The following is an 11,785-nucleotide window of genomic DNA, read 5'->3' on the forward strand; positions in this document are numbered from 1 at the left end:
TGCTGCAAATGTTTGCGTCAAATAATGGTTGTTTCCGCTTCTCGCCACAGTGACGATGAGAATTAAAACATCTGACGAGACATAATCTGCCACCACGGGCCTATTGATTTTCATGCTTTTAAGATGTCGCCTCGCCTTGTTTAGTCTGTTCTGATTAGAGTCTTCAACGATCTGCAGCAAATTGTTTCTGTTGAAGTAGTTAAATATTAGTGAAAATGGCAAGTTTTTTGAAACATAGACAGTCGACATAGAACATGCCAGAGTGGCTACAAATATGACAAAGGTTCGGGTATACATTGTTTACTCCCTTAAGCTTTTTAAAAAAGCATCCTTTCATTTCAATTTTGTTATTCCAACAATATAATTTCCCACTCGCTTATGGTTCACATGTGGCCTAAACGTTATCTTTAAACATATAGCGGAATATTATCCTTATGCTTCCTGCGTTTAACTCTTATCACACACTTTACTTTAAACCACTCTGAGTTGAACAACATGATATCATTTGGAACTCTCGGCCATTTTTATTGAAAACAACCTCGGTTTACAATGTCAGAAATCGGGTCTTCTTAAGTCTGCTGCAAGTAGATATCGAAGTAATTTTATTTAGCAGTTGAACTTAATGACTTAACTCTTGGGAGTCTTAATTATGTTTGCAATAATACACTTCACTGGCAATCAATTTCATTTTAGACCAACAAATACGAGATAAAACACTGCAGCAGTATGTAATGTATTCGTCCTGACGCAGATGGTCAATTCGGACCTTACTAGAATGGAGCGTTGCGAGTAGATTTTAAATGAATCTGCAATACATTGACTAGTTCAATCGTTTTGATACTTAACCATGTAATGCTTTGTAAATCGCCCTCGCAAACGTTCAACACAAGTGAATTCCAAATTGGTCAAAGGTCTTCATCAAGGCTACGATTATGTACACTAAAGACTACCGTTCGCGGTCTCTGTAAAACTGGAAATTATGACAACATGAAATGGAAAAAAATGACTTATTTATTAAACCACTGAGCGATCAGTTAGCTATCCCTTACTTGTATCAATTTTGTAGCAGATAGTATTTTATTGTATTGATTGGAGCTGTTTGACTTTAACGTTACGCTTCTATTTACTTAATATTGATTGACACATATGGTAAACATGTTACAAAAGAGGTCGCTTCATAAAAATAACAACAGCTTTATGATGGAAATTCCGAATTATGATGTTAAACAAGAACATGATTCTTTTAAGGTACTACGACTGCATGCCACAGTCTTGTTTTGGATTATTGATATCTGGCAATAGTGGTTCTAGGAAGACTAATACGCGTCTTCATATACTACTAACCATTGATTTATTATGATAAGATTTACTTGTATGTAAAGAATATGGAGCAGTCAAAATATCAGCACTTGATTAATACAATGGACAATAATACAAGAAAGATTAAAATATTGCTAGAAGACATAATACACACATTAAGCGATGGAATTTTACCTGTTACAGTTACGAATTGTGATCAGCAGAATGTAGTAATATTTCATGATTATGTTTGCGAGAAAAATCAAAACATATATCGATTACTTTTGTAACGGTCCGCTGTAGGTGGCGGATGTGCGTTCATAGTGTAACGGTCCGCTGAAGGCGGCGGATGTGCGTTCATAATAACATTCCGTTATAAACGGAAGTACGTTCATAACGGATGTTATCTTGGTTGGTAAAATGCAAATTAGCAAAGCCCGGGCTCTGTGAGAATAGAGAACTTAGTGTATATAAAGACCAGTGGACCCCTTCAGGGTCGAGAATGCTTTGCTCTGATCTGTTGGTGTTTGTTGACTCGCACGTTACACTCTATTCAGGGTAGGCATAACCACTGGGATGGTTAAGGAAAACTTAATAGAACATTTTCAACAAATGACGGAAGACGTATTTGACACAGATGAGTAATTTCAAACCAACATCGTTCTCAGCGAGATGCACAATATAATGCTTTAGATATAAAAATAACTGGCGGCGGAGGATTCTACTCGTGGCGGTTTGTCCATCCAGATATGTATTTCGGGAAATGTTATTATACACATGCTATTTAACGATATTTCGTCAAAACACTTGTGGCATTAACAAATACCTATTAGCCATAAATGATATATTTTTAGCATGGGCGAAAGCCTCGGCATTTTATTTTAGTTTTCACAACCACCATCTCCACCACCTTCCGTTTAATTAACTGTCAGTTAACAAGGTCTAGAAATGAGCCGATCTAACTGTTTTCATGTCATATTTGAATGTGAACACATCGTTTACGGCCATGTTTTTCTTCATATTTTCTTACCATATGTATTGTCACAGTTCTTTGTTTCTCTTCCCTTCACCAGTTTTGTCAGGCACTATTTCTACAAAACAATATTTCTAGAAGGAAGGATTGTCCACCCAGATATGTATTTTGGGAAATGTTATTATGCACATGCTATTGACTCTGATGTTTTATTTTACGATATTTCGTAAAAGCACTTTTATAGCATTAGTAAATGCCCTATTTTCATTCAAAGCTTGTGTTACGTTTTCTCTTCATCCATACGAGTTCGACCCAGCCTGTGATTCAGTACCTTCACGTTGGAAAATACATATAAAAAGGAATGCTAATTATTCTGAAATACAGGATGTGAGAGAATTGATTAGTACTGAAGACGAACAATTAAATAAGCTCCGTACAATGGTTATGAAACAAAAGAACGCTATAGATGAATTGGTTTACTTAAAGACAAGCTATTATCATCAGCAAATGCTGCGCATGTTTTGAATCTAAAAAAAATCATAAACAATAATGAAAAGATAGATTTAAATCTTGATGGAGGCGTACATTTATCAGATAAACAACAACAACTGAACAATTCAGAAACTTATTCACAGTCACTGCATACAATAAAGCAGGTAAATACTGAACTAAAACAGCAAATGAATGGATTGACTTTCCTACTTGGGATGCATACATTAATTTCAAAGTATGAAATAGATGACAAAAAATAATAAGGACATCTTTTGATAGGTATTCATCTTTGTCAGATGGAATACCTCAAGTTTATGAAAGATTAATTGGCGCATTTACACGCAAAGATTATGTACATCCCGAAATTCTGTATTACGATTACGATGATAAATATATTTGTTTTCCTTTTAATGTGCCAATACCTTTAACATTATATTTTGAGCTTTTAACAACCCCTGACTCAGTTATAGAGTTAGCATTGTTTCATTACCATCATTTAATGATTCTCGAATAATGCATATATTTAGTTTTTCAAATCAAGCAAGCGAGGGAATAATCTGTCAAGATTATTTGAAGCAGGCTACTATCATTCGAACCTTGAACTCACAACAGATAAGACTGTTCAAATATCCGGAGTAATGAAAGCATATTATCAGCATTAATATAAATATAACAAAATGTTTGGATAACAATAAACACTAAGCAGTATCTTAAGAGCTAGATAAAATCAACACAATGACGTATTCATGGTACAATACGTATAATCCAGATTACAAAATCCCAGTAGTAAAATATCACAACGATTATTACTACGTTCTCGACAGTTGATAATATATTCGAATTAAAAATGCTTATAGATTACCTGTATATCTCACGCAAAAAAATATCCTGTGCGTGCATAGATCTGAAAGCTGCATTTGATTCTATTAATAGAAGTTTCCTATGGTTAAAATTAGAGAACTATTGTATTCAAGGAAAGTTTTTTAATGTTGTAAAAAATATGTACGAAAAGGCTAAAAGTTGTGTTCGAGTAAATGGAACATACTCGGACTACTTCCAATGTTGTATAGGGGTCAGACAAGGAGAAAGTTTATCCCCCTTATTGTTTTCGTTTCTGGTAAATGATCTACATGGATATTTTCAAAATAGCACAGTTGTTAAAGGCTTGAATATTACAAAACACGACGGTGATCAAAGACTAATAGATCTCTTAAAATTGTTTGTACTGCTGTATGCTGACGATACAATCATTTTTTCAGAAAGTGCTAACGATTTACAAAATGCTCTACATGTATATGAAAATTATTGTAACGAAAATAGACTCACAGTTAATACCTCAAAAACCAAAATTCGTATTGTTTCCAGAGGTAGATTGCCTAGATATGATTTCACTCTTTGTAATGCTAATATTGATGTAATGTCTGAATATAAATATCTAGGAGTGAGATTTGGTAGAAGTGGTTCTTTTTGTAAAGCTAAAGAACATATTGCAAAGCAAGAAACAAAGGCCATGTTTAGTCTATTAAAAAAACAAAAACATTATGTCCAGCTATTGACCTACAGATTAATTTGTTTAAGAAAATTGTAAAACCGATTTGATTATATGGATGTGAGGTGTGGGGCAACGGAAATAATCATATTTTAGAAAAAGTACAGTTGCATATTTTTAAGTATGTACTAAATATTAAAAGCAGTACATCAGACTGTATGGTATATGGCGAAACTGGTGTAAAGCCATTGCAAATAGATATTGATACTCAAATTATCAGTTATTGGTCGGTTATTGATTAGCTGATAGTTCCACACTGTACAAAACTTCCAGTATCTGTATATTATGTTATGCTAAGTAGATATATGTATGACAATAGAATTAGAAACAATTAATTTCAATGGATAAAACATATACGAAATATATTTGTTAAATGTGGTATGAATAATATTTGGGAAAGTCATGAGTTCCGAAACACATTATGGATTAAAAGGTCCGTTCAAATGAAAATATCTCATCTATTAAAAAACGAGTGGTATTCTACTTTAAAAACGTACGTCAAGAAAATGTTGTAGCTATAGACTGTTTAAAGAGAATTTTGAATTCGAAGAATATTTAGTTAAAACACCTACTAAGTTTTTGAAATATTTAATATTTGAAATAACAGACCACCAATTGAAGTAGGAAGCTGGAACAATATAGGACTGAATGATAGAAAATGCGAAGTTTGCGATAAAAACAGTATTGGTAATGAATTTCATTATTTATTAGAATGTAGCTATTTTGTCGAATATAGAATAAGATTTATTAAAAGACATTATACCGATATCCTAATGTTTTGAAATTTAAAGGAACTGTGAATATCAATCCCAATTATGATATAAAATTGATAAAATTATGTAAATTCCTCAAGTGTATTGTTAACAAATTTAGTATAAGAATGTAACACTATGTTCTCCTCCACATATATTTATATATGTTTGATATTAAAGTTTCAATAACATAAAAACTATTCATATTTAGACAATCTGTATTATAATGTCCAATATATTTTGTAATGCCTCATTATATTGTATTGTATATGTACTCATGCGTTTTTTGTCATGTACTTATGACATGAGTGATGTTAAATAAACTTGGTAAACTTGGTAAACTTGATGTAAAAAACTTAAAGACATGTTTTTGACAGTGGCAATTACAGTCAGGCAATGTAAATAATTATATAAACGAAACGTTAATTACTAATGGCGAAGTAGAACCAGATGAAGCAAGCCCAATAACCATTGAGTGATTGAGGTTCACTTATCAAGTTTGAAATGTCTTGTTTTCATTAGCAGCAATTTTACTCTTGATTTAAGGAACTCCAAATTCGGATCGGTGATTGGTTTTGAAGACCAACTTATTAACTGTATCTCCTTTGGGTATTCAAGATCACATTCAATAACGTTCTTTTAAATCCTTTAAGTCTTTTAGAGTTAGCTGTTTGAAGTGGTTGGCTCATAGCCCATCCATATAAATTATTTGCATCAAGGTACACTAATGTACATCTTCATTCGCATAATTACTCATGTACTTATTATTTTCTTTTGAATATCTGTTAGAAATGTAACTAATGCCGCCACGTAGTCCTTTTTCAATCATTAAATGGATATCAATATCATTAATCAAATCTAGTTGCAAATTTGTCATTTAAAGATTTGCATCCCAAGCAAGACAAGGAGAAATAAAGTAATGACATGGATCTTATCTGTAGTACTCAATACAAGACTTCCTAAACTTTTGAAATACATTTGCTAATAAAAGGACATCTGTATGTAGGTAAATGTCATGATAATCTTCCATTGTCTTACAACTTAATAATCTCCACACATTCTTTGCATGTTTGTAGTCATCATCGGATATAGATTCATCTGTTAGTTGGGAATAAAAAGGTGGTAAATAGGTATTATTAAACTTTTTAAATTAATTCATATAATCGTATGAGTAAACTCCTTTTCATTTCATTAATTCGAAGTTTGCATAAGGTGCTCTGAATTGTATTCCTCCGTCTGCAGATAGAGTAGGGATCTCTTATCATAGAAGAACTTGGGGTTTACCTATAATTTAATTTAATTTATTATTTTATTGTTAAGTTCCCTCAAGTTAATGCATACTTTGATAAGATTTACCTTTTGCGTTTTTTATTTAGGATTGTTGGGATAAGAGTGAGGTTTGTGCACTTAAACTGGTTTAAACCCCCAGTAAATTTAAATTTTACTGACCGTTCCAAGGCGGTACCTAACAATTCTTGATAAACATACCTATTTTTTATATATAGCATGTATGCACTGTGCTGTTTGTGGAGTTTTGTGCTGTTCTTCTATGTTTCTTGTTTGTGATTTTATGTTATCTGTCTTTGGCGTTTACCCAGTGACAATAAACCGGGTTTATGTTTAAACGTTTTGCCACTGAGCTTGTTTCTGTAGCTTCTTGCATAAATATTGAAAGCACTGCCTTGTAAAAACAAATGCCTCCGAAATTTTTAACTAGATTTGCAAGAGATTTATTAAGAAATTGTTAACTAAAATAAATAAACATTAAATCACTTACCATAAATGCCATGTTATTTTTCATGTTGTTTGGGATTACATTAATTCTTGTTTTCTCGTTTTTCTCTTCCAACTTTTTTATTTGTTGTAATGTTATTAAGTTGTTCTGAACTAAGTGGGAATTAAGTTCTTCCATTTCCTGCTCAATATTTTTTTATTGTTTTCTTCATTTTTCTTCATTATTTTACCTATCTCTTGCATAATGAAGTGACTATCATATCCACGTAAGTTATGAAACACTACTGGGATCTTTTTGGTTAATCTATTGCAAGAATTGTTAGCAGACCCTCTATATAACCCAGTGGCATGACAGTGATCTCTAACTGGTCTGTGCTTATCGTTTCAATAGCCTGATTCTTTGTACTCTTTTTACAAACATGACAAGATGTTGCTTTCCTAAAATCTTTCTCTTATACATATTTTGGTTATCATAATTTCTTTATTTAAATGGTCCTTCATTATTTTGGCACAATTCTTTTTTCTTTTAACATGTTCTGTATGAAACGATAAATTAAGTCAACGATACACTTTTACGGGCTTAGAATATTTATCATCATAAGTACAAACTAGTTTATATCCATATCCGCAAGCAATATGATTTTGATAAGCAGTGATTGAGTTTCCTGATGGTTTATTAGATGGTTCAACTATCGCCTCAAAATCAGCAAAAATAACAAATAAAGCCATTAATTGCTTGTGATAATTTTCAAACCTTAGTTTATTCTTTCCTGGAGTTGGTCATTTTATCTTTGTGCACCATTTATAGCTAAACAAACATCTGTATGAGCTTTGAGTGTTCTTTCTTTTGTAAAGTGCTGGGTGCATTATTTACAAAAGAACCCAAGATTCCTGGAAATGATTATGATTTCTTGACTGTGTATTCATTGTTAAAATCTGTTATCCATACATAATGGGATACTTTATTTTGCTCGATCAATTGAAGATTACAAGTCCCGGCTTTGGGCTTGATAGTCTTTGAAATATATAATGGATAAATTGGGCTACTTTAATTGGTACAGTTTACTCCATAGACATTAAATCTAATATCATTAGATCTTTCTTTTATGTGATATCTTTTATCTTGACTGGAAACTGAATACCTTCATAGTTAAGTTGTTCTATGTGTTTCTTATATCTAGTTATTCTTTATGGATTTTTGTGCGGGAAAGGTATATGCCAAATGACACCAGCGAAAACATTCAGTCCTTTTCATTACTAATATTTATAAGTCCTTGTCTATTTTTAATGACTGCTGCTAGGGAAAGATATGCGAAGCCTCTTAAAGTCTTATACCTAACAATGATTATTATATGTTGATGAACACTTTAAAATGTCCTGACCAGATCCTTCTATAATCCAATCCGCCATTCTATTTTAAAGTTTATTGTTTATATCGTTTAATGTTTTAACTGTATTGTTTCCATAAATAAACCGTTTAGCATTAGATTGAAAGTAACCAACTTTCTTCATTGGGTTTAATAAATGTGATTTTAGTGCTATATTTAATTTTATACCATGCTACTTAATTTTACTATTTAAAACAATAGAAAGCGGCTTTACAGTTTTATCCAGCTGTACTCAAGGATCATGTTTACTCAATATATTAGCTTCCTATTCTGCAATTCTCCATCTCGTTCTATCATGTTTAGAACTTGAGAAAATATGATAAAAGTTAATCAGTCCCAGATAACTTTGTAGCTGCTTCTTGTTTCAGGATGCTGGCATTTCCTATATAGCCTTTAACCGTTCTGGTAGTGATGCAACTTCCCTTTCTGTGAGCATGTATCTTAGATAAATAACCGCGTTTGTTGAGAAAAGTTTAAACAAACTTGTTTCGGGTTTTAAAAGCCTGACACCATGCTTCTGTAGCCGTTCTAACACACATGCCGGATTTTGCAAATGTTCTTTTTCTGTACGTCATGTGACTAAAATGTCGACAACTCTCACAATAAAACGTTACAGTCCCTGCAGCATTTTTCCATGGTACGTTGAACATTTCCTGGACAAGACTTTATATCATAAGGCAGTCGATTATACACAAATTTCAAAGTCCAAAATTTTAATTTCGGTTTGAAATAAAAAAATGACCGTTTGGAGCTGTTATGTTTTGGTCCTTATAACTGACTTTTGCACTGTTGCACTGATTTCCTAGTCTTTTTTTTCAATTCATCTTCATGTTGTAGCACGGACACTGACGTCTATAAACGTTTTTAAAGACACACATTCTTGATCATAATCATGAAGAATGTGTAAAAATGTGATAATAGAATTTTAAGATTTTGTCCTGATGCATCACCTTTTATGACTTTATTACCTTGATTGACTCAACGACGACATTACAATGAAATAAGAGAAAAAACAACAACAAAGGTGTTTCCTTTATAATTTAAAGTTCACATTTCAATATAAAGCCACTAAATGGATACAAATTGAAAAGCATTACGTAATCTAAATATGCATATTTTATGTATAATTTATGTATGATATAAGTTTTTAAAATAGTTTAACATGTTAAGCAACAAATATGATAACTGAGATTTAAAAATAATAATCAGTAAACAATAATATATTAGAAATGGACACTAAATGTAAGGAAAAATTTCATAACAAATTAAAGCCAGAGATTGTCAAAGGCACTTGGCACATATGTCAATATATACAAACACCGAAATCATAAAACAGTTACATAAAACAGTTACGTAAATAAAATTGGGACTCTATGATTAAGCAAATGCAAGTCAGGAAGAAACGGCAGAAGCTGGCCAACCTTTTCCACTATAAACACCAATCCTCAGACATACACACACAGATGGTGGCCAACCGTTACCACTGAACACACCCATCCCTAGACACACACACAGAAACTGGCCAACCTTGACCACTGTACACACCCATCCCTAGACACACACACAGGAGCTCGCCAACCTTTATCACTGTGAACACACATCCCAAGACAAAAACACACAGAGGCTGGCGAACCTTGACCACTGTAAACACCCTTCCCTACACACAAAAAAACACACACACACACACACACACACACACACACACACACACACACATAAGCTGACCAACCTTTACCACTGTAAGCACACACACATCCCTAGACACACACACACAGGAGCTGGCCAACCCTTACCATTGTACACATCCATACCTAAACACACACAAAGGAGCTGGCCAACCTTTACCACTGTAAACACATATCCCCAGACACAAGCACACAAAAGCTTGCCAACCTTAATCACTGTACACACAAATCCCTAGACATACGCAAACGCTGGACGACCTTCATCACTGTACACACCCATCCCTAAACTCACACACACAGAAGCTGGCCAACCTTTACCACTGTACACACCCATCCACAGACACACACACACACACAGAGGCTGGCCAACCTTTACAACTGTACACACCCATCCCCAGACACACACATAGAAGCTGGCCAACCTTTACACTGTACACATCCATCCCTAAACACACACACACAGAGGCTGGCCAACCTTTACCACTGTACACACCCATCCCCAGACACACACACAGAAGCTGGCCAACCTTTACCACTGTACACACCCATCCCAGACACACACACACACATAAGCTGGCCAACCTTTACCACTGTACACATCCATCCCTAAACACACACACAGAGAGGCTTGCCAACCTTTACCACTGTACACACCCATCCCCAGACACACACACAGAGGCTTGCCAACCTTTACCACTGTACACACCCATCTCAGACACACACACAGGAGCTGACCAACCTTTATCACTGTACACACCCATCCCAGACACACACACAGAAGCTGGCCAACCTTTACCACTGTACACACCCATCCCCAGACACACACACAGAGGCTTGCCAACCTTTACCACTGTACACACCCATCTCAGACACACACACAGGAGCTGACCAACCTTTATCACTGTACACACCCATCCCAGACACACACACAGAAGCTGGCCAACCTTTACCACTGTACACACCCATCCCCAGACACACACACAGAAGCTGGCCAACCTTTACCACTGTACACACCCATCCATAGACACACACACAGAAGCTGGCCAACCTTTATCACTGTACACACGCATCCCAGACACACATACAGGAGCTGGCCAACCTTTACCACTGTACACACCCATCCCAGACACACACACACAGAAGCTGGCCAACTTTTACCATTGTACACACCCATCCATAGACACACACACAGAAGCTGGCCAACTTTTACCACTGCACACACCCATCCATAGACACGCACAGAAGCTGGCCAACCTTTACCATTGTACACACCCATCCATAGACACACACACAGAAGCTTGCCAACCTTTACCATTGTACACACCCATCCCCTGACACACACACACACAGGAGCTGGCCAACCTTTACCATTGTACACACCCATCCATAGACACACACACAGAAGCTGGCCAACCTTTACCATTGTACTCACCCATCCATAGACACACACACAGGAGCTGGCCAACCTTTACCATTGTACAAACCCATCCATAGACACACACACAGAAGCTGGCCAACCTTTATCACTGTACACACCCATCCATAGACACACACACAGAAGCTGGCCAACCTTTACCATTGTACTCACCCATCCATAGACACACACACAGAAGCTGGCCAACCTTTACCATTGTACTCACCCATCCCCTGACACACACACACACACACAGGAGCTGGCCAACCTTTACCATTGTACACACCCATCCATAGACACACACACAGAAGCTGGCCAACCTTTACCATTGTACACACCCATCCATAGACACACACACAGAAGCTTGCCAACCTTTACCATTGTACACACCCATCCCCTGACACACACACACACAGGAGCTGGCCAACCTTTACCATTGTACTCACCCATCCATAGACACACACACAGAAGCTGGCCAACCTTTACCATTGTACTCACC

This window comes from Mya arenaria, chromosome 11 (genome assembly GCF_026914265.1).
Source record: "Mya arenaria isolate MELC-2E11 chromosome 11, ASM2691426v1".
Classification (NCBI taxonomy): domain Eukaryota; kingdom Metazoa; phylum Mollusca; class Bivalvia; order Myida; family Myidae; genus Mya; species Mya arenaria.